The sequence below is a fragment of the Heptranchias perlo genome, chromosome 13 (genome assembly GCF_035084215.1).
Source record: "Heptranchias perlo isolate sHepPer1 chromosome 13, sHepPer1.hap1, whole genome shotgun sequence".
NCBI classification, from domain to species: domain Eukaryota; kingdom Metazoa; phylum Chordata; class Chondrichthyes; order Hexanchiformes; family Hexanchidae; genus Heptranchias; species Heptranchias perlo.
Window position 1 is genome coordinate 57,365,686 of NC_090337.1, and position 27,587 is coordinate 57,393,272.

At 45.5% G+C, this 27,587-nt stretch overlaps 21 non-coding genes across 21 annotated transcripts; all 21 read left to right on the plus strand.

Annotated features, from left to right (window-relative positions):
- The first annotated feature begins 24 nt into the window (after positions 1 to 24).
- On the plus strand, positions 25 to 143 carry trnal-caa (transfer RNA leucine (anticodon CAA)). Its single transcript has 2 exons — positions 25 to 62; positions 98 to 143. It is a non-coding gene; the product is annotated as a tRNA-Leu (tRNA).
- Positions 144 to 1,348: 1,205 nt separating this feature from the next.
- On the plus strand, positions 1,349 to 1,467 carry trnal-caa (transfer RNA leucine (anticodon CAA)). The gene is made up of 2 exons: positions 1,349 to 1,386; positions 1,422 to 1,467. It is a non-coding gene; the product is annotated as a tRNA-Leu (tRNA).
- Positions 1,468 to 2,672: 1,205 nt separating this feature from the next.
- trnal-caa (transfer RNA leucine (anticodon CAA)) lies at positions 2,673 to 2,791 on the plus strand. The gene is made up of 2 exons: positions 2,673 to 2,710; positions 2,746 to 2,791. It is a non-coding gene; the product is annotated as a tRNA-Leu (tRNA).
- A 1,205-nt stretch (positions 2,792 to 3,996) lies between these two features.
- Positions 3,997 to 4,115, plus strand: trnal-caa (transfer RNA leucine (anticodon CAA)). The gene is made up of 2 exons: positions 3,997 to 4,034; positions 4,070 to 4,115. It is a non-coding gene; the product is annotated as a tRNA-Leu (tRNA).
- Positions 4,116 to 5,320: 1,205 nt separating this feature from the next.
- trnal-caa (transfer RNA leucine (anticodon CAA)) lies at positions 5,321 to 5,439 on the plus strand. Its single transcript has 2 exons — positions 5,321 to 5,358; positions 5,394 to 5,439. It is a non-coding gene; the product is annotated as a tRNA-Leu (tRNA).
- A 1,205-nt stretch (positions 5,440 to 6,644) lies between these two features.
- On the plus strand, positions 6,645 to 6,763 carry trnal-caa (transfer RNA leucine (anticodon CAA)). Its single transcript has 2 exons — positions 6,645 to 6,682; positions 6,718 to 6,763. It is a non-coding gene; the product is annotated as a tRNA-Leu (tRNA).
- A 1,205-nt stretch (positions 6,764 to 7,968) lies between these two features.
- Positions 7,969 to 8,087, plus strand: trnal-caa (transfer RNA leucine (anticodon CAA)). The gene is made up of 2 exons: positions 7,969 to 8,006; positions 8,042 to 8,087. It is a non-coding gene; the product is annotated as a tRNA-Leu (tRNA).
- Positions 8,088 to 9,292: 1,205 nt separating this feature from the next.
- On the plus strand, positions 9,293 to 9,411 carry trnal-caa (transfer RNA leucine (anticodon CAA)). Its single transcript has 2 exons — positions 9,293 to 9,330; positions 9,366 to 9,411. It is a non-coding gene; the product is annotated as a tRNA-Leu (tRNA).
- Positions 9,412 to 10,616: 1,205 nt separating this feature from the next.
- trnal-caa (transfer RNA leucine (anticodon CAA)) lies at positions 10,617 to 10,735 on the plus strand. The gene is made up of 2 exons: positions 10,617 to 10,654; positions 10,690 to 10,735. It is a non-coding gene; the product is annotated as a tRNA-Leu (tRNA).
- A 1,205-nt stretch (positions 10,736 to 11,940) lies between these two features.
- On the plus strand, positions 11,941 to 12,059 carry trnal-caa (transfer RNA leucine (anticodon CAA)). The gene is made up of 2 exons: positions 11,941 to 11,978; positions 12,014 to 12,059. It is a non-coding gene; the product is annotated as a tRNA-Leu (tRNA).
- A 1,205-nt stretch (positions 12,060 to 13,264) lies between these two features.
- On the plus strand, positions 13,265 to 13,383 carry trnal-caa (transfer RNA leucine (anticodon CAA)). Its single transcript has 2 exons — positions 13,265 to 13,302; positions 13,338 to 13,383. It is a non-coding gene; the product is annotated as a tRNA-Leu (tRNA).
- Positions 13,384 to 14,588: 1,205 nt separating this feature from the next.
- Positions 14,589 to 14,707, plus strand: trnal-caa (transfer RNA leucine (anticodon CAA)). The gene is made up of 2 exons: positions 14,589 to 14,626; positions 14,662 to 14,707. It is a non-coding gene; the product is annotated as a tRNA-Leu (tRNA).
- A 1,205-nt stretch (positions 14,708 to 15,912) lies between these two features.
- Positions 15,913 to 16,031, plus strand: trnal-caa (transfer RNA leucine (anticodon CAA)). The gene is made up of 2 exons: positions 15,913 to 15,950; positions 15,986 to 16,031. It is a non-coding gene; the product is annotated as a tRNA-Leu (tRNA).
- Positions 16,032 to 17,236: 1,205 nt separating this feature from the next.
- trnal-caa (transfer RNA leucine (anticodon CAA)) lies at positions 17,237 to 17,355 on the plus strand. Its single transcript has 2 exons — positions 17,237 to 17,274; positions 17,310 to 17,355. It is a non-coding gene; the product is annotated as a tRNA-Leu (tRNA).
- Positions 17,356 to 18,560: 1,205 nt separating this feature from the next.
- Positions 18,561 to 18,679, plus strand: trnal-caa (transfer RNA leucine (anticodon CAA)). The gene is made up of 2 exons: positions 18,561 to 18,598; positions 18,634 to 18,679. It is a non-coding gene; the product is annotated as a tRNA-Leu (tRNA).
- Positions 18,680 to 19,882: 1,203 nt separating this feature from the next.
- Positions 19,883 to 20,001, plus strand: trnal-caa (transfer RNA leucine (anticodon CAA)). Its single transcript has 2 exons — positions 19,883 to 19,920; positions 19,956 to 20,001. It is a non-coding gene; the product is annotated as a tRNA-Leu (tRNA).
- Positions 20,002 to 21,206: 1,205 nt separating this feature from the next.
- On the plus strand, positions 21,207 to 21,325 carry trnal-caa (transfer RNA leucine (anticodon CAA)). Its single transcript has 2 exons — positions 21,207 to 21,244; positions 21,280 to 21,325. It is a non-coding gene; the product is annotated as a tRNA-Leu (tRNA).
- A 1,205-nt stretch (positions 21,326 to 22,530) lies between these two features.
- On the plus strand, positions 22,531 to 22,649 carry trnal-caa (transfer RNA leucine (anticodon CAA)). The gene is made up of 2 exons: positions 22,531 to 22,568; positions 22,604 to 22,649. It is a non-coding gene; the product is annotated as a tRNA-Leu (tRNA).
- A 1,205-nt stretch (positions 22,650 to 23,854) lies between these two features.
- trnal-caa (transfer RNA leucine (anticodon CAA)) lies at positions 23,855 to 23,973 on the plus strand. The gene is made up of 2 exons: positions 23,855 to 23,892; positions 23,928 to 23,973. It is a non-coding gene; the product is annotated as a tRNA-Leu (tRNA).
- Positions 23,974 to 25,178: 1,205 nt separating this feature from the next.
- trnal-caa (transfer RNA leucine (anticodon CAA)) lies at positions 25,179 to 25,297 on the plus strand. The gene is made up of 2 exons: positions 25,179 to 25,216; positions 25,252 to 25,297. It is a non-coding gene; the product is annotated as a tRNA-Leu (tRNA).
- A 1,205-nt stretch (positions 25,298 to 26,502) lies between these two features.
- trnal-caa (transfer RNA leucine (anticodon CAA)) lies at positions 26,503 to 26,621 on the plus strand. The gene is made up of 2 exons: positions 26,503 to 26,540; positions 26,576 to 26,621. It is a non-coding gene; the product is annotated as a tRNA-Leu (tRNA).
- Positions 26,622 to 27,587: the final 966 nt, after the last annotated feature.

Below are 27,587 nucleotides of genomic sequence, written 5' to 3' on the forward strand. Positions count from 1 at the left end.
AGGACACACTTGTAGCATTGCACAGTCAGGATGGCCGAGTGGTCTAAGGCACCAGACTCAAGGACTGTTTATCCTTACCTTACTAAAGGTTGGTGAATTCTGGTCCCTTTCTAGGGGCGTGGGTTCAAATCCCACTTCTGACATTAGCTTTTTTTAATCCACGCAAATGCCGTCAGCGTCAAACTGCCTGCTCAACTCTGCTTCAATTTGCATGTGGCCGCTTCAAGTGCCTCAGCGGTATTGCCATTTGCCCACAAAAGCGAATTAGATCAGTACTTGAAGGGAAAAAATTTGACGGGCAATGTGGAAAGGGCAACGGAATGGGACTAAATGGACAGCTCTTTCAAAGAGCCGGCACAGGCACGATGGTCCGAATGGCCACCCTTGTGCTGTACCTACTATGATACTATGAAATGAAAGGCACCACTCACACAATGACTTCTTTTCCTCACAAAACTTGCCACATTCTAACTCTTTCCTCAGCGATAAGATTTCAAATCACACTTCTCCTTTCCCACACAAAAAAGGCAGCACATACAGAAAATTACATTCTTACCCTACCTCCATTGCTGCATTCCACATTGCTTTCTAGTATTGTGGCTTTCAATCCCACTGCAGACAGTGGTGTTACTCAGATAAAAGGGCACCAGAGTCATAGAATGAAACTTCTTCCACACAAACGCTGCTGATTCTGCTCCGTTACTCAGGGAATTACTTCCAATGCTACTTCTGACATTAACAGTTTGCCAGAAAAAGACAGCAGAGCCAAGCAATTCAGTCATCAGCACGTAAAAGTTGCCAGAGTTCATGACTTTGTAGGCCGGGCCGTTCAGGTGGCAGTGCTCAGTTTAATGCTTAAGGCCAAGGGCACAAGACCTGCAGAGTGGCTTGTTTCCCCTCACAAAGTTTGGTCGTGCCTGGTGATTTTCTGGGGAGCCGGGCTCCAAATAGCACTTGTCACATCAAGTAAATGTATTGTGAGAAAAGGAAAGGCACGAGAATGAGAGGCTGAAAAGTGCTGCTTGGAATCAATGTTGGATTGTGGTTTGTTTTCGAAAGGCTTGTGTTTGAATGCAGCTGTGCTGCTTGTGTTTTGTCAAGTTGAGAAAGCAGAAATGTAGGCGAGGACGATGGTAAGGGACAGGTTGTAAAATACGGGTTTTGTGAGAAATATATGTGTATGAATGTTGGTTTCACTGCAGGGATGCTCAACTTTATGACTGACACTGCCTGAAAAGTCATAGAAGAAGAGCGAATGGTGCGTGTTTTGTGTTTGCATGGGAGGAATCAGTGCCAGGCAGCTCAGTAAGGGTACAGATTTTGGAGGACACACTTGTAGCATTGCACAGTCAGGATGGCCGAGTGGTCTAAGGCACCAGACTCAAGGACTGTTTATCCTTACCTTACTAAAGGTTGGTGAATTCTGGTCCCTTTCTAGGGGCGTGGGTTCAAATCCCACTTCTGACATTAGCTTTTTTTAATCCACGCAAATGCCGTCAGCGTCAAACTGCCTGCTCAACTCTGCTTCAATTTGCATGTGGCCGCTTCAAGTGCCTCAGCGGTATTGCCATTTGCCCACAAAAGCGAATTAGATCAGTACTTGAAGGGAAAAAATTTGACGGGCAATGTGGAAAGGGCAACGGAATGGGACTAAATGGACAGCTCTTTCAAAGAGCCGGCACAGGCACGATGGTCCGAATGGCCACCCTTGTGCTGTACCTACTATGATACTATGAAATGAAAGGCACCACTCACACAATGACTTCTTTTCCTCACAAAACTTGCCACATTCTAACTCTTTCCTCAGCGATAAGATTTCAAATCACACTTCTCCTTTCCCACACAAAAAAGGCAGCACACACAGAAAATTACATTCTTACCCTACCTCCATTGCTGCATTCCACATTGCTTTCTAGTATTGTGGCTTTCAATCCCACTGCAGACAGTGGTGTTACTCAGATAAAAGGGCACCAGAGTCATAGAATGAAACTTCTTCCACACAAAGGCTGCTGATTCTGCTCCGTTACTCAGGGAATTACTTCCAATGCTACTTCTGACATTAACAGTTTGCCAGAAAAAGACAGCAGAGCCAAGCAATTCAGTCATCAGCACGTAAAAGTTGCCAGAGTTCATGACTTTGTAGGCTGGGCCGTTCAGGTGGCAGTGCTCAGATTAATGCTTAAGGCCAAGGGCACAAGACCTGCAGAGAGGCTTGTTTCCCCTCACAAAGTTTGGTCGTGCCTGGTGATTTTCTGGGGAGCCGAGCTCCAAATAGCACTTGTCACATCAAGTAAATGTATTGTGAGAAAAGGAAAGGCACGAGAATGAGAGGCTGAAAAGTGCTGCTTGGAATCAATGTTGGATTGTGGTTTGTTTTCGAAAGGCTTGTGTTTGAATGCAGCTGTGCTGCTTGTGTTTTGTCAAGTTGAGAAAGCAGAAATGTAGGCGAGGACGATGGTAAGGGACAGGTTGTAAAATACGGGTTTTGTGAGAAATATATGTGTATGAATGTTGGTTTCACTGCAGGGATGCTCAACTTTATGACTGACACTGCCTGAAAAGTCATAGAAGAAGAGCGAATGGTGCGTGTTTTGTGTTTGCATGGGAGGAATCAGTGCCAGGCAGCTCAGTAAGGGTACAGATTTTGGAGGACACACTTGTAGCATTGCACAGTCAGGATGGCCGAGTGGTCTAAGGCGCCAGACTCAAGGACTGTTTATCCTTACCTTACTAAAGGTTGGTGAATTCTGGTCCCTTTCTAGGGGCGTGGGTTCAAATCCCACTTCTGACATTAGCTTTTTTTAATCCACGCAAATGCCGTCAGCGTCAAACTGCCTGCTCAACTCTGCTTCAATTTGCATGTGGCCGCTTCAAGTGCCTCAGCGGTATTGCCATTTGCCCACAAAAGCGAATTAGATCAGTACTTGAAGGGAAAAAATTTGACGGGCAATGTGGAAAGGGCAACGGAATGGGACTAAATGGACAGCTCTTTCAAAGAGCCGGCACAGGCACGATGGTCCGAATGGCCACCCTTGTGCTGTACCTACTATGATACTATGAAATGAAAGGCACCACTCACACAATGACTTCTTTTCCTCACAAAACTTGCCACATTCTAACTCTTTCCTCAGCGATAAGATTTCAAATCACACTTCTCCTTTCCCACACAAAAAAGGCAGCACACACAGAAAATTACATTCTTACCCTACCTCCATTGCTGCATTCCACATTGCTTTCTAGTATTGTGGCTTTCAATCCCACTGCAGACAGTGGTGTTACTCAGATAAAAGGGCACCAGAGTCATAGAATGAAACTTCTTCCACACAAAGGCTGCTGATTCTGCTCCGTTACTCAGGGAATTACTTCCAATGCTACTTCTGACATTAACAGTTTGCCAGAAAAAGACAGCAGAGCCAAGCAATTCAGTCATCAGCACGTAAAAGTTGCCAGAGTTCATGACTTTGTAGGCCGGGCCGTTCAGGTGGCAGTGCTCAGATTAATGCTTAAGGCCAAGGGCACAAGACCTGCAGAGTGGCTTGTTTCCCCTCACAAAGTTTGGTAGTGCCTGGTGATTTTCTGGGGAGCCGGGCTCCAAATAGCACTTGTCACATCAAGTAAATGTATTGTGAGAAAAGGAAAGGCACGAGAATGAGAGGCTGAAAAGTGCTGCTTGGAATCAATGTTGGATTGTGGTTTGTTTTCGAAAGGCTTGTGTTTGAATGCAGCTGTGCTGCTTGTGTTTTGTCAAGTTGAGAAAGCAGAAATGTAGGCGAGGACGATGGTAAGGGACAGGTTGTAAAATACGGGTTTTGTGAGAAATATATGTGTATGAATGTTGGTTTCACTGCAGGGATGCTCAACTTTATGACTGACACTGCCTGAAAAGTCATAGAAGAAGAGCGAATGGTGCGTGTTTTGTGTTTGCATGGGAGGAATCAGTGCCAGGCAGCTCAGTAAGGGTACAGATTTTGGAGGACACGCTTGTAGCATTGCACAGTCAGGATGGCCGAGTGGTCTAAGGCGCCAGACTCAAGGACTGTTTATCCTTCCCTTGCAAAAGGGTGGTGAATTCTGGTCCCTTTCTCGGGGCGTGGGTTCAAATCCCACTTCTGACATTAGCTTTTTTTAATCCACGCAAATGCCGTCCGCGTCAAACTGCCTGCTCAACTCTGCTTCAATTTGCATGTGGCCGCTTCAAGTGCCTCAGCGGTATTGCCATTTGCCCACAAAAGCGAATTAGATCAGTACTTGAAGGGAAAAAATTTGACGGGCAATGTGGAAAGGGCAACGGATTGGGACTAATTGGACAGCTCATTCAAAGAGCCGGCACAGGCACGATGGTCCGAATGGCCACCCTTGTGCTGTACCTACTATGATACTATGAAATGAAAGGCACCACTCACACAATGACTTCTTTTCCTCACAAAACTTGCCACATTCTAACTTTTTCCTCAGCGATAAGATTTCAAATCACACTTCTCCTTTCCCACACAAAAAAGGCAGCACACACAGAAAATTACATTCTTACCCTACCTCCATTGCTGCATTCCACATTGCTTTCTAGTATTGTGGCTTTCAATCCCACTGCAGACAGTGGTGTTACTCAGATAAATGGGCACCAGAGTCATAGAATGAAACTTCTTCCACACAAAGGCTGCTGATTCTGCTCCGTTACTCAGGGAATTACTTCCAATGCTACTTCTGACATTAACAGTTTGCCAGAAAAAGACAGCAGAGCCAAGCAATTCAGTCATCAGCACGTAAAAGTTGCCAGAGTTCATGACTTTGTAGGCCGGGCCGTTCAGGTGGCAGTGCTCAGATTAATGCTTAAGGCCAAGGGCACAAGACCTGCAGAGTGGCTTGTTTCCCCTCACAAAGTTTGGTCGTGCCTGGTGATTTTCTGGGGAGCCGGGCTCCAAATAGCACTTGTCACATCAAGTAAATGTATTGTGAGAAAAGGAAAGGCACGAGAATGAGAGGCTGAAAAGTGCTGCTTGGAATCAATGTTGGATTGTGGTTTGTTTTCGAAAGGCTTGTGTTTGAATGCAGCTGTGCTGCTTGTGTTTTGTCAAGTTGAGAAAGCAGAAATGTAGGCGAGGACGATGGTAAGGGACAGGTTGTAAAATACGGGTTTTGTGAGAAATATATGTGTATGAATGTTGGTTTCACTGCAGGGATGCTCAACTTTATGACTGACACTGCCTGAAAAGTCATAGAAGAAGAGCGAATGGTGCGTGTTTTGTGTTTGCATGGGAGGAATCAGTGCCAGGCAGCTCAGTAAGGGTACAGATTTTGGAGGACACACTTGTAGCATTGCACAGTCAGGATGGCCGAGTGGTCTAAGGCACCAGACTCAAGGACTGTTTATCCTTACCTTACTAAAGGTTGGTGAATTCTGGTCCCTTTCTAGGGGCGTGGGTTCAAATCCCACTTCTGACATTAGCTTTTTTTAATCCACGCAAATGCCGTCAGCGTCAAACTGCCTGCTCAACTCTGCTTCAATTTGCATGTGGCCGCTTCAAGTGCCTCAGCGGTATTGCCATTTGCCCACAAAAGCGAATTAGATCAGTACTTGAAGGGAAAAAATTTGACGGGCAATGTGGAAAGGGCAACGGAATGGGACTAAATGGACAGCTCTTTCAAAGAGCCGGCACAGGCACGATGGTCCGAATGGCCACCCTTGTGCTGTACCTACTATGATACTATGAAATGAAAGGCACCACTCACACAATGACTTCTTTTCCTCACAAAACTTGCCACATTCTAACTCTTTCCTCAGCGATAAGATTTCAAATCACACTTCTCCTTTCCCACACAAAAAAGGCAGCACATACAGAAAATTACATTCTTACCCTACCTCCATTGCTGCATTCCACATTGCTTTCTAGTATTGTGGCTTTCAATCCCACTGCAGACAGTGGTGTTACTCAGATAAAAGGGCACCAGAGTCATAGAATGAAACTTCTTCCACACAAACGCTGCTGATTCTGCTCCGTTACTCAGGGAATTACTTCCAATGCTACTTCTGACATTAACAGTTTGCCAGAAAAAGACAGCAGAGCCAAGCAATTCAGTCATCAGCACGTAAAAGTTGCCAGAGTTCATGACTTTGTAGGCCGGGCCGTTCAGGTGGCAGTGCTCAGTTTAATGCTTAAGGCCAAGGGCACAAGACCTGCAGAGTGGCTTGTTTCCCCTCACAAAGTTTGGTCGTGCCTGGTGATTTTCTGGGGAGCCGGGCTCCAAATAGCACTTGTCACATCAAGTAAATGTATTGTGAGAAAAGGAAAGGCACGAGAATGAGAGGCTGAAAAGTGCTGCTTGGAATCAATGTTGGATTGTGGTTTGTTTTCGAAAGGCTTGTGTTTGAATGCAGCTGTGCTGCTTGTGTTTTGTCAAGTTGAGAAAGCAGAAATGTAGGCGAGGACGATGGTAAGGGACAGGTTGTAAAATACGGGTTTTGTGAGAAATATATGTGTATGAATGTTGGTTTCACTGCAGGGATGCTCAACTTTATGACTGACACTGCCTGAAAAGTCATAGAAGAAGAGCGAATGGTGCGTGTTTTGTGTTTGCATGGGAGGAATCAGTGCCAGGCAGCTCAGTAAGGGTACAGATTTTGGAGGACACACTTGTAGCATTGCACAGTCAGGATGGCCGAGTGGTCTAAGGCACCAGACTCAAGGACTGTTTATCCTTACCTTACTAAAGGTTGGTGAATTCTGGTCCCTTTCTAGGGGCGTGGGTTCAAATCCCACTTCTGACATTAGCTTTTTTTAATCCACGCAAATGCCGTCAGCGTCAAACTGCCTGCTCAACTCTGCTTCAATTTGCATGTGGCCGCTTCAAGTGCCTCAGCGGTATTGCCATTTGCCCACAAAAGCGAATTAGATCAGTACTTGAAGGGAAAAAATTTGACGGGCAATGTGGAAAGGGCAACGGAATGGGACTAAATGGACAGCTCTTTCAAAGAGCCGGCACAGGCACGATGGTCCGAATGGCCACCCTTGTGCTGTACCTACTATGATACTATGAAATGAAAGGCACCACTCACACAATGACTTCTTTTCCTCACAAAACTTGCCACATTCTAACTCTTTCCTCAGCGATAAGATTTCAAATCACACTTCTCCTTTCCCACACAAAAAAGGCAGCACACACAGAAAATTACATTCTTACCCTACCTCCATTGCTGCATTCCACATTGCTTTCTAGTATTGTGGCTTTCAATCCCACTGCAGACAGTGGTGTTACTCAGATAAAAGGGCACCAGAGTCATAGAATGAAACTTCTTCCACACAAAGGCTGCTGATTCTGCTCCGTTACTCAGGGAATTACTTCCAATGCTACTTCTGACATTAACAGTTTGCCAGAAAAAGACAGCAGAGCCAAGCAATTCAGTCATCAGCACGTAAAAGTTGCCAGAGTTCATGACTTTGTAGGCCGGGCCGTTCAGGTGGCAGTGCTCAGATTAATGCTTAAGGCCAAGGGCACAAGACCTGCAGAGAGGCTTGTTTCCCCTCACAAAGTTTGGTCGTGCCTGGTGATTTTCTGGGGAGCCGAGCTCCAAATAGCACTTGTCACATCAAGTAAATGTATTGTGAGAAAAGGAAAGGCACGAGAATGAGAGGCTGAAAAGTGCTGCTTGGAATCAATGTTGGATTGTGGTTTGTTTTCGAAAGGCTTGTGTTTGAATGCAGCTGTGCTGCTTGTGTTTTGTCAAGTTGAGAAAGCAGAAATGTAGGCGAGGACGATGGTAAGGGACAGGTTGTAAAATACGGGTTTTGTGAGAAATATATGTGTATGAATGTTGGTTTCACTGCAGGGATGCTCAACTTTATGACTGACACTGCCTGAAAAGTCATAGAAGAAGAGCGAATGGTGCGTGTTTTGTGTTTGCATGGGAGGAATCAGTGCCAGGCAGCTCAGTAAGGGTACAGATTTTGGAGGACACACTTGTAGCATTGCACAGTCAGGATGGCCGAGTGGTCTAAGGCGCCAGACTCAAGGACTGTTTATCCTTACCTTACTAAAGGTTGGTGAATTCTGGTCCCTTTCTAGGGGCGTGGGTTCAAATCCCACTTCTGACATTAGCTTTTTTTAATCCACGCAAATGCCGTCAGCGTCAAACTGCCTGCTCAACTCTGCTTCAATTTGCATGTGGCCGCTTCAAGTGCCTCAGCGGTATTGCCATTTGCCCACAAAAGCGAATTAGATCAGTACTTGAAGGGAAAAAATTTGACGGGCAATGTGGAAAGGGCAACGGAATGGGACTAAATGGACAGCTCTTTCAAAGAGCCGGCACAGGCACGATGGTCCGAATGGCCACCCTTGTGCTGTACCTACTATGATACTATGAAATGAAAGGCACCACTCACACAATGACTTCTTTTCCTCACAAAACTTGCCACATTCTAACTCTTTCCTCAGCGATAAGATTTCAAATCACACTTCTCCTTTCCCACACAAAAAAGGCAGCACACACAGAAAATTACATTCTTACCCTACCTCCATTGCTGCATTCCACATTGCATTCTAGTATTGTGGCTTTCAATCCCACTGCAGACAGTGGTGTTACTCAGATAAAAGGGCACCAGAGTCATAGAATGAAACTTCTTCCACACAAAGGCTGCTGATTCTGCTCCGTTACTCAGGGAATTACTTCCAATGCTACTTCTGACATTAACAGTTTGCCAGAAAAAGACAGCAGAGCCAAGCAATTCAGTCATCAGCACGTAAAAGTTGCCAGAGTTCATGACTTTGTAGGCCGGGCCGTTCAGGTGGCAGTGCTCAGATTAATGCTTAAGGCCAAGGGCACAAGACCTGCAGAGTGGCTTGTTTCCCCTCACAAAGTTTGGTAGTGCCTGGTGATTTTCTGGGGAGCCGGGCTCCAAATAGCACTTGTCACATCAAGTAAATGTATTGTGAGAAAAGGAAAGGCACGAGAATGAGAGGCTGAAAAGTGCTGCTTGGAATCAATGTTGGATTGTGGTTTGTTTTCGAAAGGCTTGTGTTTGAATGCAGCTGTGCTGCTTGTGTTTTGTCAAGTTGAGAAAGCAGAAATGTAGGCGAGGACGATGGTAAGGGACAGGTTGTAAAATACGGGTTTTGTGAGAAATATATGTGTATGAATGTTGGTTTCACTGCAGGGATGCTCAACTTTATGACTGACACTGCCTGAAAAGTCACAGAAGAAGAGCGAATGGTGCGTGTTTTGTGTTTGCATGGGAGGAATCAGTGCCAGGCAGCTCCGTAAGGGTACAGATTTTGGAGGACACGCTTGTAGCATTGCACAGTCAGGATGGCCGAGTGGTCTAAGGCGCCTGACTCAAGGACTGTTTATCGTTACCTTACTAAAGGTTGGTGAATTCTGGTCCCTTTCTAGGGGCGTGGGTTCAAATCCCACTTCTGACATTAGCTTTTTTTAATCCACGCAAATGCCGTCCGCGTCAAACTGCCTGCTCAACTCTGCTTCAATTTGCATGTGGCCGCTTCAAGTACCTCAGTGGTATTGCCATTTGCCCACAAAAGCGAATTAGATCAGTACTTGAAGGGAAAAAATTTGACGGGCAATGTGGAAAGGGCAACGGATTGGGACTAATTGGACAGCTCTTTCAAAGAGCCGGCACAGGCACGATGGTCCGAATGGCCACCCTTGTGCTGTACCTACTATGATACTATGAAATGAAAGGCACCACTCACACAATGACTTCTTTTCCTCACAAAACTTGCCACATTCTAACTTTTTCCTCAGCGATAAGATTTCAAATCACACTTCTCCTTTCCCACACAAAAAAGGCAGCACACACAGAAAATTACATTCTTACCCTACCTCCATTGCTGCATTCCACATTGCTTTCTAGTATTGTGGCTTTCAATCCCACTGCAGACAGTGGTGTTACTCAGATAAAAGGGCACCAGAGTCATAGAATGAAACTTCTTCCACACAAAGGCTGCTGATTCTGCTCCGTTACTCAGGGAATTACTTCCAATGCTACTTCTGACATTAACAGTTTGCCAGAAAAAGACAGCAGAGCCAAGCAATTCAGTCATCAGCACGTAAAAGTTGCCAGAGTTCATGACTTTGTAGGCCGGGCCGTTCAGGTGGCAGTGCTCAGATTAATGCTTAAGGCCAAGGGCACAAGACCTGCAGAGTGGCTTGTTTCCCCTCACAAAGTTTGGTAGTGCCTGGTGATTTTCTGGGGAGCCGGGCTCCAAATAGCACTTGTCACATCAAGTAAATGTATTGTGAGAAAAGGAAAGGCACGAGAATGAGAGGCTGAAAAGTGCTGCTTGGAATCAATGTTGGATTGTGGTTTGTTTTCGAAAGGCTTGTGTTTGAATGCAGCTGTGCTGCTTGTGTTTTGTCAAGTTGAGAAAGCAGAAATGTAGGCGAGGACGATGGTAAGGGACAGGTTGTAAAATACGGGTTTTGTGAGAAATATATGTGTATGAATGTTGGTTTCACTGCAGGGATGCTCAACTTTATGACTGACACTGCCTGAAAAGTCATAGAAGAAGAGCGAATGGTGCGTGTTTTGTGTTTGCATGGGAGGAATCAGTGCCAGGCAGCTCAGTAAGGGTACAGATTTTGGAGGACACGCTTGTAGCATTGCACAGTCAGGATGGCCGAGTGGTCTAAGGCGCCAGACTCAAGGACTGTTTATCCTTCCCTTGCAAAAGGGTGGTGAATTCTGGTCCCTTTCTCGGGGCGTGGGTTCAAATCCCACTTCTGACATTAGCTTTTTTTAATCCACGCAAATGCCGTCCGCGTCAAACTGCCTGCTCAACTCTGCTTCAATTTGCATGTGGCCGCTTCAAGTGCCTCAGCGGTATTGCCATTTGCCCACAAAAGCGAATTAGATCAGTACTTGAAGGGAAAAAATTTGACGGGCAATGTGGAAAGGGCAACGGATTGGGACTAATTGGACAGCTCATTCAAAGAGCCGGCACAGGCACGATGGTCCGAATGGCCACCCTTGTGCTGTACCTACTATGATACTATGAAATGAAAGGCACCACTCACACAATGACTTCTTTTCCTCACAAAACTTGCCACATTCTAACTTTTTCCTCAGCGATAAGATTTCAAATCACACTTCTCCTTTCCCACACAAAAAAGGCAGCACACACAGAAAATTACATTCTTACCCTACCTCCATTGCTGCATTCCACATTGCTTTCTAGTATTGTGGCTTTCAATCCCACTGCAGACAGTGGTGTTACTCAGATAAATGGGCACCAGAGTCATAGAATGAAACTTCTTCCACACAAAGGCTGCTGATTCTGCTCCGTTACTCAGGGAATTACTTCCAATGCTACTTCTGACATTAACAGTTTGCCAGAAAAAGACAGCAGAGCCAAGCAATTCAGTCATCAGCACGTAAAAGTTGCCAGAGTTCATGACTTTGTAGGCCGGGCCGTTCAGGTGGCAGTGCTCAGATTAATGCTTAAGGCCAAGGGCACAAGACCTGCAGAGTGGCTTGTTTCCCCTCACAAAGTTTGGTAGTGCCTGGTGATTTTCTGGGGAGCCGGGCTCCAAATAGCACTTGTCACATCAAGTAAATGTATTGTGAGAAAAGGAAAGGCACGAGAATGAGAGGCTGAAAAGTGCTGCTTGGAATCAATGTTGGATTGTGGTTTGTTTTCGAAAGGCTTGTGTTTGAATGCAGCTGTGCTGCTTGTGTTTTGTCAAGTTGAGAAAGCAGAAATGTAGGCGAGGACGATGGTAAGGGACAGGTTGTAAAATACGGGTTTTGTGAGAAATATATGTGTATGAATGTTGGTTTCACTGCAGGGATGCTCAACTTTATGACTGACACTGCCTGAAAAGTCATAGAAGAAGAGCGAATGGTACGTGTTTTGTGTTTGCATGGGAGGAATCAGTGCCAGGCAGCTCAGTAAGGGTACAGATTTTGGAGGACACGGTTGTAGCATTGCACAGTCAGGATGGCCGAGTGGTCTAAGGCGCCAGACTCAAGGACTGTTTATCCTTACCTTACTAAAGGTTGGTGAATTCTGGTCCCTTTCTAGGGGCGTGGGTTCAAATCCCACTTCTGACATTAGCTTTTTTTAATCCACGCAAATGCCGTCAGCGTCAAACTGCCTGCTCAACTCTGCTTCAATTTGCATGTGGCCGCTTCAAGTGCCTCAGCGGTATTGCCATTTGCACACAAAAGCGAATTAGATCAGTACTTGAAGGGAAAAAATTTGACGGGCAATGTGGAAAGGGCAACGGATTGGGACTAATTGGACAGCTCTTTCAAAGAGCCGGCACAGGCACGATGGTCCGAATGGCCACCCTTGTGCTGTACCTACTATGATACTATGAAATGAAAGGCACCACTCACACAATGACTTCTTTTCCTCACAAAACTTGCCACATTCTAACTTTTTCCTCAGCGATAAGATTTCAAATCACACTTCTCCTTTCCCACACAAAAAAGGCAGCACACACAGAAAATTACATTCTTACCCTACCTCCATTGCTGCATTCCACATTGCTTTCTAGTATTGTGGCTTTCAATCCCACTGCAGACAGTGGTGTTACTCAGATAAAAGGGCACCAGAGTCATAGAATGAAACTTCTTCCACAGAAAGGCTGCTGATTCTGCTCCGTTACTCAGGGAATTACTTCCAATGCTACTTCTGACATTAACAGTTTGCCAGAAAAAGACAGCAGAGCCAAGCAATTCAGTCATCAGCACGTAAAAGTTGCCAGAGTTCATGACTTTGTAGGCCGGGCCGTTCAGGTGGCAGTGCTCAGATTAATGCTTAAGGCCAAGGGCACAAGACCTGCAGAGTGGCTTGTTTCCCCTCACAAAGTTTGGTAGTGCCTGGTGATTTTCTGGGGAGCCGGGCTCCAAATAGCACTTGTCACATCAAGTAAATGTATTGTGAGAAAAGGAAAGGCACGAGAATGAGAGGCTGAAAAGTGCTGCTTGGAATCAATGTTGGATTGTGGTTTGTTTTCGAAAGGCTTGTGTTTGAATGCAGCTGTGCTGCTTGTGTTTTGTCAAGTTGAGAAAGCAGAAATGTAGGCGAGGACGATGGTAAGGGACAGGTTGTAAAATACGGGTTTTGTGAGAAATATATGTGTATGAATGTTGGTTTCACTGCAGGGATGCTCAACTTTATGACTGACACTGCCTGAAAAGTCATAGAAGAAGAGCGAATGGTACGTGTTTTGTGTTTGCATGGGAGGAATCAGTGCCAGGCAGCTCAGTAAGGGTACAGATTTTGGAGGACACGGTTGTAGCATTGCACAGTCAGGATGGCCGAGTGGTCTAAGGCGCCAGACTCAAGGACTGTTTATCCTTACCTTACTAAAGGTTGGTGAATTCTGGTCCCTTTCTAGGGGCGTGGGTTCAAATCCCACTTCTGACATTAGCTTTTTTTAATCCACGCAAATGCCGTCAGCGTCAAACTGCCTGCTCAACTCTGCTTCAATTTGCATGTGGCCGCTTCAAGTGCCTCAGCGGTATTGCCATTTGCACACAAAAGCGAATTAGATCAGTACTTGAAGGGAAAAAATTTGACGGGCAATGTGGAAAGGGCAACGGATTGGGACTAATTGGACAGCTCTTTCAAAGAGCCGGCACAGGCACGATGGTCCGAATGGCCACCCTTGTGCTGTACCTACTATGATACTATGAAATGAAAGGCACCACTCACACAATGACTTCTTTTCCTCACAAAACTTGCCACATTCTAACTTTTTCCTCAGCGATAAGATTTCAAATCACACTTCTCCTTTCCCACACAAAAAAGGCAGCACACACAGAAAATTACATTCTTACCCTACCTCCATTGCTGCATTCCACATTGCTTTCTAGTATTGTGGCTTTCAATCCCACTGCAGACAGTGGTGTTACTCAGATAAAAGGGCACCAGAGTCATAGAATGAAACTTCTTCCACAGAAAGGCTGCTGATTCTGCTCCGTTACTCAGGGAATTACTTCCAATGCTACTTCTGACATTAACAGTTTGCCAGAAAAAGACAGCAGAGCCAAGCAATTCAGTCATCAGCACGTAAAAGTTGCCAGAGTTCATGACTTTGTAGGCCGGGCCGTTCAGGTGGCAGTGCTCAGATTAATGCTTAAGGCCAAGGGCACAAGACCTGCAGAGTGGCTTGTTTCCCCTCACAAAGTTTGGTAGTGCCTGGTGATTTTCTGGGGAGCCGGGCTCCAAATAGCACTTGTCACATCAAGTAAATGTATTGTGAGAAAAGGAAAGGCACGAGAATGAGAGGCTGAAAAGTGCTGCTTGGAATCAATGTTGGATTGTGGTTTGTTTTCGAAAGGCTTGTGTTTGAATGCAGCTGTGCTGCTTGTGTTTTGTCAAGTTGAGAAAGCAGAAATGTAGGCGAGGACGATGGTAAGGGACAGGTTGTAAAATACGGGTTTTGTGAGAAATATATGTGTATGAATGTTGGTTTCACTGCAGGGATGCTCAACTTTATGACTGACACTGCCTGAAAAGTCATAGAAGAAGAGCGAATGGTGCGTGTTTTGTGTTTGCATGGGAGGAATCAGTGCCAGGCAGCTCAGTAAGGGTACAGATTTTGGAGGACACGCTTGTAGCATTGCACAGTCAGGATGGCCGAGTGGTCTAAGGCGCCAGACTCAAGGACTGTTTATCCTTACCTTACTAAAGGTTGGTGAATTCTGGTCCCTTTCTAGGGGCGTGGGTTCAAATCCCACTTCTGACATTAGCTTTTTTTAATCCACGCAAATGCCGTCAGCGTCAAACTGCCTGCTCAACTCTGCTTCAATTTGCATGTGGCCGCTTCAAGTACCTCAGCGGTATTGCCATTTGCCCACAAAAGCGAATTAGATCAGTACTTGAAGGGAAAAAATTTGACGGGCAATGTGGAAAGGGCAACGGAATGGGACTAATTGGACAGCTCTTTCAAAGAGCCGGCACAGGCACGATGGTCCGAATGGCCACCCTTGTGCTGTACCTACTATGATACTATGAAATGAAAGGCACCACTCACACAATGACTTCTTTTCCTCACAAAACTTGCCACATTCTAACTCTTTCCTCAGCGATAAGATTTCAAATCACACTTCTCCTTTCCCACACAAAAAAGGCAGCACACACAGAAAATTACATTCTTACCCTACCTCCATTGCTGCATTCCACATTGCTTTCTAGTATTGTGGCTTTCAATCCCACTGCAGACAGTGGTGTTACTCAGATAAAAGGGCACCAGAGTCATAGAATGAAACTTCTTCCACACAAAGGCTGCTGATTCTGCTCCGTTACTCAGGGAATTACTTCCAATGCTACTTCTGACATTAACAGTTTGCCAGAAAAAGACAGCAGAGCCAAGCAATTCAGTCATCAGCACGTAAAAGTTGCCAGAGTTCATGACTTTGTAGGCCGGGCCGTTCAGGTGGCAGTGCTCAGATTAATGCTTAAGGCCAAGGGCACAAGACCTGCAGAGTGGCTTGTTTCCCCTCACAAAGTTTGGTAGTGCCTGGTGATTTTCTGGGGAGCCGGGCTCCAAATAGCACTTGTCACATCAAGTAAATGTATTGTGAGAAAAGGAAAGGCACGAGAATGAGAGGCTGAAAAGTGCTGCTTGGAATCAATGTTGGATTGTGGTTTGTTTTCGAAAGGCTTGTGTTTGAATGCAGCTGTGCTGCTTGTGTTTTGTCAAGTTGAGAAAGCAGAAATGTAGGCGAGGACGATGGTAAGGGACAGGTTGTAAAATACGGGTTTTGTGAGAAATATATGTGTATGAATGTTGGTTTCACTGCAGGGATGCGCAACTTTATGACTTACATTGCCTGAAAAGTCACAGAAGAAGAGCGAATGGTGCGTGTTTTGTGTTTGCATGGGAGGAATCAGTGCCAGGCAGCTCAGTAAGGGTACAGATTTTGGAGGACACGCTTGTAGCATTGCATAGTCAGGATGGCTGAGTGGTCTAAGGCGCCAGACTCAAGGATTGTTTATCCTTATCTTACTAAAGGTTGGTGAATTCTGGTCCCTTTCTAGGGGCGTGGGTTCAAATCCCACTTCTGACATTAGCTTTTTTTAATCCACGCAAATGCCGTCAGCGTCAAACTGCCTGCTCAACTCTGCTTCAATTTGCATGTGGCCGCTTCAAGTACCTCAGCGGTGTTGCCATTTGCCCACAAAAGCGAATTAGATCAGTACTTGAAGGGAAAAAATTTGACGGGCAATGTGGAAAGGGCAACGGATTGGGACTAATTGGACAGCTCTTTCAAAGAGCCGGCACAGGCACGATGGTCCGAATGGCCACCCTTGTGCTGTACCTACTATGATACTATGAAATGAAAGGCACCACTCACACAATGACTTCTTTTCCTCACAAAACTTGCCACATTCTAACTCTTTCCTCAGCGATAAGATTTCAAATCACACTTCTCCTTTCCCACACAAAAAAGGCAGCACACACAGAAAATTACATTCTTACCCTACCTCCATTGCTGCATTCCACATTGCTTTCTAGTATTGTGGCTTTCAATCCCACTGCAGACAGTGGTGTTACTCAGATAAAAGGGCACCAGAGTCATAGAATGAAACTTCTTCCACACAAAGGCTGCTGATTCTGCTCCGTTACTCAGGGAATTACTTCCAATGCTACTTCTGACATTAACAGTTTGCCAGAAAAAGACAGCAGAGCCAAGCAATTCAGTCATCAGCACGTAAAAGTTGCCAGAGTTCATGACTTTGTAGGCCGGGCCGTTCAGGTGGCAGTGCTCAGATTAATGCTTAAGGCCAAGGGCACAAGACCTGCAGAGTGGCTTGTTTCCCCTCACAAAGTTTGGTAGTGCCTGGTGATTTTCTGGGGAGCCGGGCTCCAAATAGCACTTGTCACATCAAGTAAATGTATTGTGAGAAAAGGAAAGGCACGAGAATGAGAGGCTGAAAAGTGCTGCTTGGAATCAATGTTGGATTGTGGTTTGTTTTCGAAAGGCTTGTGTTTGAATGCAGCTGTGCTGCTTGTGTTTTGTCAAGTTGAGAAAGCAGAAATGTAGGCGAGGACGATGGTAAGGGACAGGTTGTAAAATACGGGTTTTGTGAGAAATATATGTGTATGAATGTTGGTTTCACTGCAGGGATGCGCAACTTTATGACTTACATTGCCTGAAAAGTCACAGAAGAAGAGCGAATGGTGCGTGTTTTGTGTTTGCATGGGAGGAATCAGTGCCAGGCAGCTCAGTAAGGGTACAGATTTTGGAGGACACGCTTGTAGCATTGCATAGTCAGGATGGCCGAGTGGTCTAAGGCGCCAGACTCAAGGATTGTTTATCCTTACCTTACTAAAGGTTGGTGAATTCTGGTCCCTTTCTAGGGGCGTGGGTTCAAATCCCACTTCTGACATTAGCTTTTTTTAATCCACGCAAATGCCGTCAGCGTCAAACTGCCTGCTCAACTCTGCTTCAATTTGCATGTGGCCGCTTCAAGTACCTCAGCGGTATTGCCATTTGCCCACAAAAGCGAATTAGATCAGTACTTGAAGGGAAAAAATTTGACGGGCAATGTGGAAAGGGCAACGGATTGGGACTAATTGGACAGCTCTTTCAAAGAGCCGGCACAGGCACGATGGTCCGAATGGCCACCCTTGTGCTGTACCTACTATGATACTATGAAATGAAAGGCACCACTCACACAATGACTTCTTTTCCTCACAAAACTTGCCACATTCTAACTCTTTCCTCAGCGATAAGAATTCAAATCACACTTCTCCTTTCCCACACAAAAAAGGCAGCACATACAGAAAATTACATTCTTACCCGACCTCCATTGCTGCATTCCACATTGCTTTCTAGTATTGTGGCTTTCAATCCCACTGCAGACAGTGGTGTTACTCAGATAAAAGGGCACCAGAGTCATAGAATGAAACTTCTTCCACACAAAGGCTGCTGATTCTGCTCCGTTACTCAGGGAATTACTTCCAATGCTACTTCTGACATTAACAGTTTGCCAGAAAAAGACAGCAGAGCCAAGCAATTCAGTCATCAGCACGTAAAAGTTGCCAGAGTTCATGACTTTGTAGGCCGGGCCGTTCAGGTGGCAGTGCTCAGATTAATGCTTAAGGCCAAGGGCACAAGACCTGCAGAGTGGCTTGTTTCCCCTCACAAAGTTTGGTAGTGCCTGGTGATTTTCTGGGGAGCCGGGCTCCAAATAGCACTTGTCACATCAAGTAAATGTATTGTGAGAAAAGGAAAGGCACGAGAATGAGAGGCTGAAAAGTGCTGCTTGGAATCAATGTTGGATTGTGGTTTGTTTTCGAAAGGCTTGTGTTTGAATGCAGCTGTGCTGCTTGTGTTTTGTCAAGTTGAGAAAGCAGAAATGTAGGCGAGGACGATGGTAAGGGACAGGTTGTAAAATACGGGTTTTGTGAGAAATATATGTGTATGAATGTTGGTTTCACTGCAGGGATGCGCAACTTTATGACTTACATTGCCTGAAAAGTCACAGAAGAAGAGCGAATGGTGCGTGTTTTGTGTTTGCATGGGAGGAATCAGTGCCAGGCAGCTCAGTAAGGGTACAGATTTTGGAGGACACGCTTGTAGCATTGCATAGTCAGGATGGCCGAGTGGTCTAAGGCGCCAGACTCAAGGATTGTTTATCCTTACCTTACTAAAGGTTGGTGAATTCTGGTCCCTTTCTAGGGGCGTGGGTTCAAATCCCACTTCTGACATTAGCTTTTTTTAATCCACGCAAATGCCGTCAGCGTCAAACTGCCTGCTCAACTCTGCTTCAATTTGCATGTGGCCGCTTCAAGTACCTCAGCGGTATTGCCATTTGCCCACAAAAGCGAATTAGATCAGTACTTGAAGGGAAAAAATTTGACGGGCAATGTGGAAAGGGCAACGGATTGGGACTAATTGGACAGCTCTTTCAAAGAGCCGGCACAGGCACGATGGTCCGAATGGCCACCCTTGTGCTGTACCTACTATGATACTATGAAATGAAAGGCACCACTCACACAATGACTTCTTTTCCTCACAAAACTTGCCACATTCTAACTCTTTCCTCAGCGATAAGAATTCAAATCACACTTCTCCTTTCCCACACAAAAAAGGCAGCATACAGAAAATTACATTCTTACCCGACCTCCATTGCTGCATTCCACATTGCATTCTAGTATTGTGGCTTTCAATCCCACTGCAGACAGTGGTGTTACTCAGATAAAAGGGCACCAGAGTCATAGAATGAAACTTCTTCCACACAAAGGCTGCTGATTCTGCTCCGTTACTCAGGGAATTACTTCCAATGCTACTTCTGACATTAACAGTTTGCCAGAAAAAGACAGCAGAGCCAAGCAATTCAGTCATCAGCACGTAAAAGTTGCCAGAGTTCATGACTTTGTAGGCCGGGCCGTTCAGGTGGCAGTGCTCAGATTAATGCTTAAGGCCAAGGGCACAAGACCTGCAGAGTGGCTTGTTTCCCCTCACAAAGTTTGGTAGTGCCTGGTGATTTTCTGGGGAGCCGGGCTCCAAATAGCACTTGTCACATCAAGTAAATGTATTGTGAGAAAAGGAAAGGCACGAGAATGAGAGGCTGAAAAGTGCTGCTTGGAATCAATGTTGGATTGTGGTTTGTTTTCGAAAGGCTTGTGTTTGAATGCAGCTGTGCTGCTTGTGTTTTGTCAAGTTGAGAAAGCAGAAATGTAGGCGAGGACGATGGTAAGGGACAGGTTGTAAAATACGGGTTTTGTGAGAAATATATGTGTATGAATGTTGGTTTCACTGCAGGGATGCTCAACTTTATGACTGACACTGCCTGAAAAGTCATAGAAGAAGAGCGAATGGTGCGTGTTTTGTGTTTGCATGGGAGGAATCAGTGCCAGGCAGCTCAGTAAGGGTACAGATTTTGGAGGACACGCTTGTAGCATTGCACAGTCAGGATGGCCGAGTGGTCTAAGGCGCCAGACTCAAGGACTGTTTATCCTTACCTTACTAAAGGTTGGTGAATTCTGGTCCCTTTCTAGGGGCGTGGGTTCAAATCCCACTTCTGACATTACCTTTTTTTAATCCACGCAAATGCCGTCAGCGTCAAACTGCCTGCTCAACTCTGCTTCAATTTGCATGTGGCCGCTTCAAGTACCTCAGCGGTATTGCCATTTGCCCACAAAAGCGAATTAGATCAGTACTTGAAGGGAAAAAATTTGACGGGCAATGTGGAAAGGGCAACGGATTGGGACTAATTGGACAGCTCTTTCAAAGAGCCGGCACAGGCACGATGGTCCGAATGGCCACCCTTGTGCTGTACCTACTATGATACTATGAAATGAAAGGCACCACTCACACAATGACTTCTTTTCCTCACAAAACTTGCCACATTCTAACTTTTTCCTCAGCGATAAGATTTCAAATCACACTTCTCCTTTCCCACACAAAAAAGGCAGCACACACAGAAAATTACATTCTTACCCTACCTCCATTGCTGCATTCCACATTGCTTTCTAGTATTGTGGCTTTCAATCCCACTGCAGACAGTGGTGTTACTCAGATAAAAGGGCACCAGAGTCATAGAATGAAACTTCTTCCACACAAAGGCTGCTGATTCTGCTCCGTTACTCAGGGAATTACTTCCAATGCTACTTCTGACATTAACAGTTTGCCAGAAAAAGACAGCAGAGCCAAGCAATTCAGTCATCAGCACGTAAAAGTTGCCAGAGTTCATGACTTTGTAGGCCGGGCCGTTCAGGTGGCAGTGCTCAGATTAATGCTTAAGGCCAAGGGCACAAGACCTGCAGAGTGGCTTGTTTCCCCTCACAAAGTTTGGTAGTGCCTGGTGATTTTCTGGGGAGCCGGGCTCCAAATAGCACTTGTCACATCAAGTAAATGTATTGTGAGAAAAGGAAAGGCACGAGAATGAGAGGCTGAAAAGTGCTGCTTGGAATCAATGTTGGATTGTGGTTTGTTTTCGAAAGGCTTGTGTTTGAATGCAGCTGTGCTGCTTGTGTTTTGTCAAGTTGAGAAAGCAGAAATGTAGGCGAGGACGATGGTAAGGGACAGGTTGTAAAATATGGGTTTTGTGAGAAATATATGTGTATGAATGTTGGTTTCACTGCAGGGATGCTCAACTTTATGACTGACACTGCCTGAAAAGTCATAGAAGAAGAGCGAATGGTGCGTGTTTTGTGTTTGCATGGGAGGAATCAGTGCCAGGCAGCTCAGTAAGGGTACAGATTTTGGAGGACACGCTTGTAGCATTGCACAGTCAGGATGGCCGAGTGGTCTAAGGCGCCAGACTCAAGGACTGTTTATCCTTACCTTACTAAAGGTTGGTGAATTCTGGTCCCTTTCTAGGGGCGTGGGTTCAAATCCCACTTCTGACATTACCTTTTTTTAATCCACGCAAATGCCGTCAGCGTCAAACTGCCTGCTCAACTCTGCTTCAATTTGCATGTGGCCGCTTCAAGTACCTCAGCGGTATTGCCATTTGCCCACAAAAGCGAATTAGATCAGTACTTGAAGGGAAAAAATTTGACGGGCAATGTGGAAAGGGCAACGGATTGGGACTAATTGGACAGCTCTTTCAAAGAGCCGGCACAGGCACGATGGTCCGAATGGCCACCCTTGTGCTGTACCTACTATGATACTATGAAATGAAAGGCACCACTCACACAATGACTTCTTTTCCTCACAAAACTTGCCACATTCTAACTTTTTCCTCAGCGATAAGATTTCAAATCACACTTCTCCTTTCCCACACAAAAAAGGCAGCACACACAGAAAATTACATTCTTACCCTACCTCCATTGCTGCATTCCACATTGCTTTCTAGTATTGTGGCTTTCAATCCCACTGCAGACAGTGGTGTTACTCAGATAAAAGGGCACCAGAGTCATAGAATGAAACTTCTTCCACACAAAGGCTGCTGATTCTGCTCCGTTACTCAGGGAATTACTTCCAATGCTACTTCTGACATTAACAGTTTGCCAGAAAAAGACAGCAGAGCCAAGCAATTCAGTCATCAGCACGTAAAAGTTGCCAGAGTTCATGACTTTGTAGGCCGGGCCGTTCAGGTGGCAGTGCTCAGATTAATGCTTAAGGCCAAGGGCACAAGACCTGCAGAGTGGCTTGTTTCCCCTCACAAAGTTTGGTAGTGCCTGGTGATTTTCTGGGGAGCCGGGCTCCAAATAGCACTTGTCACATCAAGTAAATGTATTGTGAGAAAAGGAAAGGCACGAGAATGAGAGGCTGAAAAGTGCTGCTTGGAATCAATGTTGGATTGTGGTTTGTTTTCGAAAGGCTTGTGTTTGAATGCAGCTGTGCTGCTTGTGTTTTGTCAAGTTGAGAAAGCAGAAATGTAGGCGAGGACGATGGTAAGGGACAGGTTGTAAAATATGGGTTTTGTGAGAAATATATGTGTATGAATGTTGGTTTCACTGCAGGGATGCTCAACTTTATGACTGACACTGCCTGAAAAGTCATAGAAGAAGAGCGAATGGTGCGTGTTTTGTGTTTGCATGGGAGGAATCAGTGCCAGGCAGCTCAGTAAGGGTACAGATTTTGGAGGACACGCTTGTAGCATTGCACAGTCAGGATGGCCGAGTGGTCTAAGGCGCCAGACTCAAGGACTGTTTATCCTTACCTTACTAAAGGTTGGTGAATTCTGGTCCCTTTCTAGGGGCGTGGGTTCAAATCCCACTTCTGACATTACCTTTTTTTAATCCACGCAAATGCCGTCAGCGTCAAACTGCCTGCTCAACTCTGCTTCAATTTGCATGTGGCCGCTTCAAGTACCTCAGCGGTGTTGCCATTTGCCCACAAAAGCGAATTAGATCAGTACTTGAAGGGAAAAAATTTGACGGGCAATGTGGAAAGGGCAACGGATTGGGACTAATTGGACAGCTCTTTCAAAGAGCCGGCACAGGCACGATGGTCCGAATGGCCACCCTTGTGCTGTACCTACTATGATACTATGAAATGAAAGGCACCACTCACACAATGACTTCTTTTCCTCACAAAACTTGCCACATTCTAACTCTTTCCTCAGCGATAAGATTTCAAATCACACTTCTCCTTTCCCACACAAAAAAGGCAGCACATACAGAAAATTACATTCTTACCCTACCTCCATTGCTGCATTCCACATTGCTTTCTAGTATTGTGGCTTTCAATCCCACTGCAGACAGTGGTGTTACTCAGATAAAAGGGCACCAGAGTCATAGAATGAAACTTCTTCCACACAAAGGCTGCTGATTCTGCTCCGTTACTCAGGGAATTACTTCCAATGCTACTTCTGACATTAACAGTTTGCCAGAAAAAGACAGCAGAGCCAAGCAATTCAGTCATCAGCACGTAAAAGTTGCCAGAGTTCATGACTTTGTAGGCCGGGCCGTTCAGGTGGCAGTGCTCAGATTAATGCTTAAGGCCAAGGGCACAAGACCTGCAGAGTGGCTTGTTTCCCCTCACAAAGTTTGGTAGTGCCTGGTGATTTTCTGGGGAGCCGGGCTCCAAATAGCACTTGTCACATCAAGTAAATGTATTGTGAGAAAAGGAAAGGCACGAGAATGAGAGGCTGAAAAGTGCTGCTTGGAATCAATGTTGGATTGTGGTTTGTTTTCGAAAGGCTTGTGTTTGAATGCAGCTGTGCTGCTTGTGTTTTGTCAAGTTGAGAAAGCAGAAATGTAGGCGAGGACGATGGTAAGGGACAGGTTGTAAAATACGGGTTTTGTGAGAAATATATGTGTATGAATGTTGGTTTCACTGCAGGGATGCTCAACTTTATGACTGACACTGCCTGAAAAGTCATAGAAGAAGAGCGAATGGTGCGTGTTTTGTGTTTGCATGGGAGGAATCAGTGCCAGGCAGCTCAGTAAGGGTACAGATTTTGGAGGACACGCTTGTAGCATTGCACAGTCAGGATGGCCGAGTGGTCTAAGGCGCCAGACTCAAGGACTGTTTATCCTTACCTTACTAAAGGTTGGTGAATTCTGGTCCCTTTCTAGGGGCGTGGGTTCAAATCCCACTTCTGACATTAGCTTTTTTTAATCCACGCAAATGCCGTCAGCGTCAAACTGCCTGCTCAACTCTGCTTCAATTTGCATGTGGCCGCTTCAAGTACCTCAGCGGTATTGCCATTTGCCCACAAAAGCGAATTAGATCAGTACTTGAAGGGAAAAAATTTGACGGGCAATGTGGAAAGGGCAACGGATTGGGACTAATTGGACAGCTCTTTCAAAGAGCCGGCACAGGCACGATGGTCCGAATGGCCACCCTTGTGCTGTACCTACTATGATACTATGAAATGAAAGGCAACACTCACACAATGACTTCTTTTCCTCACAAAACTTGCCACATTCTAACTTTTTCCTCAGCGATAAGATTTCAAATCACACTTCTCCTTTCCCACACAAAAAAAGCAGCACACACAGAAAATTACATTCTTACCCTACCTCCATTGCTGCATTCCACATTGCTTTCTAGTATTGTGGCTTTCAATCCCACTGCAGACAGTGGTGTTACTCAGATAAAAGGGCACCAGAGTCATAGAATGAAACTTCTTCCACAGAAAGGCTGCTGATTCTGCTCCGTTACTCAGGGAATTACTTCCAATGCTACTTCTGACATTAACAGTTTGCCAGAAAAAGACAGCAGAGCCAAGCAATTCAGTCATCAGCACGTAAAAGTTGCCAGAGTTCATGACTTTGTAGGCCGGGCCGTTCAGGTGGCAGTGCTCAGATTAATGCTTAAGGCCAAGGGCACAAGACCTGCAGAGTGGCTTGTTTCCCCTCACAAAGTTTGGTAGTGCCTGGTGATTTTCTGGGGAGCCGGGCTCCAAATAGCACTTGTCACATCAAGTAAATATATTGTGAGAAAAGGAAAGGCACGAGAATGAGAGGCTGAAAAGTGCTGCTTGGAATCAATGTTGGATTGTGGTTTGTTTTCGAAAGGCTTGTGTTTGAATGCAGCTGTGCTGCTTGTGTTTTGTCAAGTTGAGAAAGCAGAAATGTAGGCGAGGACGATGGTAAGGGACAGGTTGTAAAATACGGGTTTTGTGAGAAATATATGTGTATGAATGTTGGTTTCACTGCAGGGATGCTCAACTTTATGACTGACACTGCCTGAAAAGTCATAGAAGAAGAGCGAATGGTGCGTGTTTTGTGTTTGCATGGGAGGAATCAGTGCCAGGCAGCTCAGTAAGGGTACAGATTTTGGAGGACACGCTTGTAGCATTGCACAGTCAGGATGGCCGAGTGGTCTAAGGCGCCAGACTCAAGAACTGTTTATCCTTACCTTACTAAAGGTTGGTGAATTCTGGTCCCTTTCTAGGGGCGTGGGTTCAAATCCCACTTCTGACATTAGCTTTTTTTAATCCACGCAAATGCCGTCAGCGTCAAACTGCCTGCTCAACTCTGCTTCAATTTGCATGTGGCCGCTTCAAGTGCCTCAGCGGTATTGCCATTTGCCCACAAAAGCGAATTAGATCAGTACTTCAAGGAAAAAAATTTGACGGGCAATGTGGAAAGGGCAACGGAATGGGACTAATTGGACAGCTCTTTCAAAGAGCCGGCACAGGCACGATGGTCCGAATGGCCACCCTTGTGCTGTACCTACTATGATACTTTGAAATGAAAGGCACCACTCACACAATGATTTCTTTTCCTCACAAAACTTGCCACATTCTAACTTTTTCCTCAGCGATAAGATTTCAAATCACACTTCTCCTTTCCCACACAAAAAAGGCAGCACACACAGAAAATTACATTCTTACCCTACCTCCATTGCTGCATTCCACATTGCTTTCTAGTATTGTCGCTTTCAATCCCACTGCAGACAGTGGTGTTACTCAGATAAAAGGGCACCAGAGTCATAGAATGAAACTTCTTCCACACAAAGGCTGCTGATTCTGCTCCGTTACTCAGGGAATTACTTCCAATGCTACTTCTGACATTAACAGTTTGCCAGAAAAAGACAGCAGAGCCAAGCAATTCAGTCATCAGCACGTAAAAGTTGCCAGAGTTCATGACTTTGTAGGCCGGGCCGTTCAGGTGGCAGTGCTCAGATTAATGCTTAAGGCCAAGGGCACAAGACCTGCAGAGTGGCTTGTTTCCCCTCACAAAGTTTGGTAGTGCCTGGTGATTTTCTGGGGAGCCGGGCTCCAAATAGCACTTGTCACATCAAGTAAATGTATTGTGAGAAAAGGAAAGGCACGAGAATGAGAGGCTGAAAAGTGCTGCTTGGAATCAATGTTGGATTGTGGTTTGTTTTCGAAAGGCTTGTGTTTGAATGCAGCTGTGCTGCTTGTGTTTTGTCAAGTTGAGAAAGCAGAAATGTAGGCGAGGACGATGGTAAGGGACAGGTTGTAAAATACGGGTTTTGTGAGAAATATATGTGTATGAATGTTGGTTTCACTGCAGGGATGCTCAACTTTATGACTGACACTGCCTGAAAAGTCACAGAAGAAGAGCGAATGGTGCGTGTTTTGTGTTTGCATGGGAGGAATCAGTGCCAGGCAGCTCAGTAAGGGTACAGATTTTGGAGGACACGCTTGTAGCATTGCACAGTCAGGATGGCCGAGTGGTCTAAGGCGCCAGACTCAAGGACTGTTTATCCTTACCTTACTAAAGGTTGGTGAATTCTGGTCCCTTTCTAGGGGCGTGGGTTCAAATCCCACTTCTGACATTAGCTTTTTTTAATCCACGCAAATGCCGTCAGCGTCAAACTGCCTGCTCAACTCTGCTTCAATTTGCATGTGGCCGCTTCAAGTACCTCAGCGGTATTGCCATTTGCCCACAAAAGCGAATTAGATCAGTACTTGAAGGGAAAAAATTTGACGGGCAATGTGGAAAGGGCAACGGATTGGGACTAATTGGACAGCTCTTTCAAAGAGCCGGCACAGGCACGATGGTCCGAATGGCCACCCTTGTGCTGTACCTACTATGATACTATGAAATGAAAGGCACCACTCACACAATGACTTCTTTTCCTCACAAAACTTGCCACATTCTAACTTTTTCCTCAGCGATAAGATTTCAAATCACACTTCTCCTTTCCCACACAAAAAAGGCAGCACACACAGAAAATTACATTCTTACCCTACCTCCATTGCTGCATTCCACATTGCTTTCTAGTATTGTGGCTTTCAATCCCACTGCAGACAGTGGTGTTACTCAGATAAAAGGGCACCAGAGTCATAGAATGAAACTTCTTCCACACAAAGGCTGCTGATTCTGCTCCGTTACTCAGGGAATTACTTCCAATGCTACTTCTGACATTAACAGTTTGCCAGAAAAAGACAGCAGAGCCAAGCAATTCAGTCATCAGCACGTAAAAGTTGCCAGAGTTCATGACTTTGTAGGCCGGGCCGTTCAGGTGGCAGTGCTCAGATTAATGCTTAAGGCCAAGGGCACAAGACCTGCAGAGTGGCTTGTTTCCCCTCACAAAGTTTGGTAGTGCCTGGTGATTTTCTGGGGAGCCGGGCTCCAAATAGCACTTGTCACATCAAGTAAATGTATTGTGAGAAAAGGAAAGGCACGAGAATGAGAGGCTGAAAAGTGCTGCTTGGAATCAATGTTGGATTGTGGTTTGTTTTCGAAAGGCTTGTGTTTGAATGCAGCTGTGCTGCTTGTGTTTTGTCAAGTTGAGAAA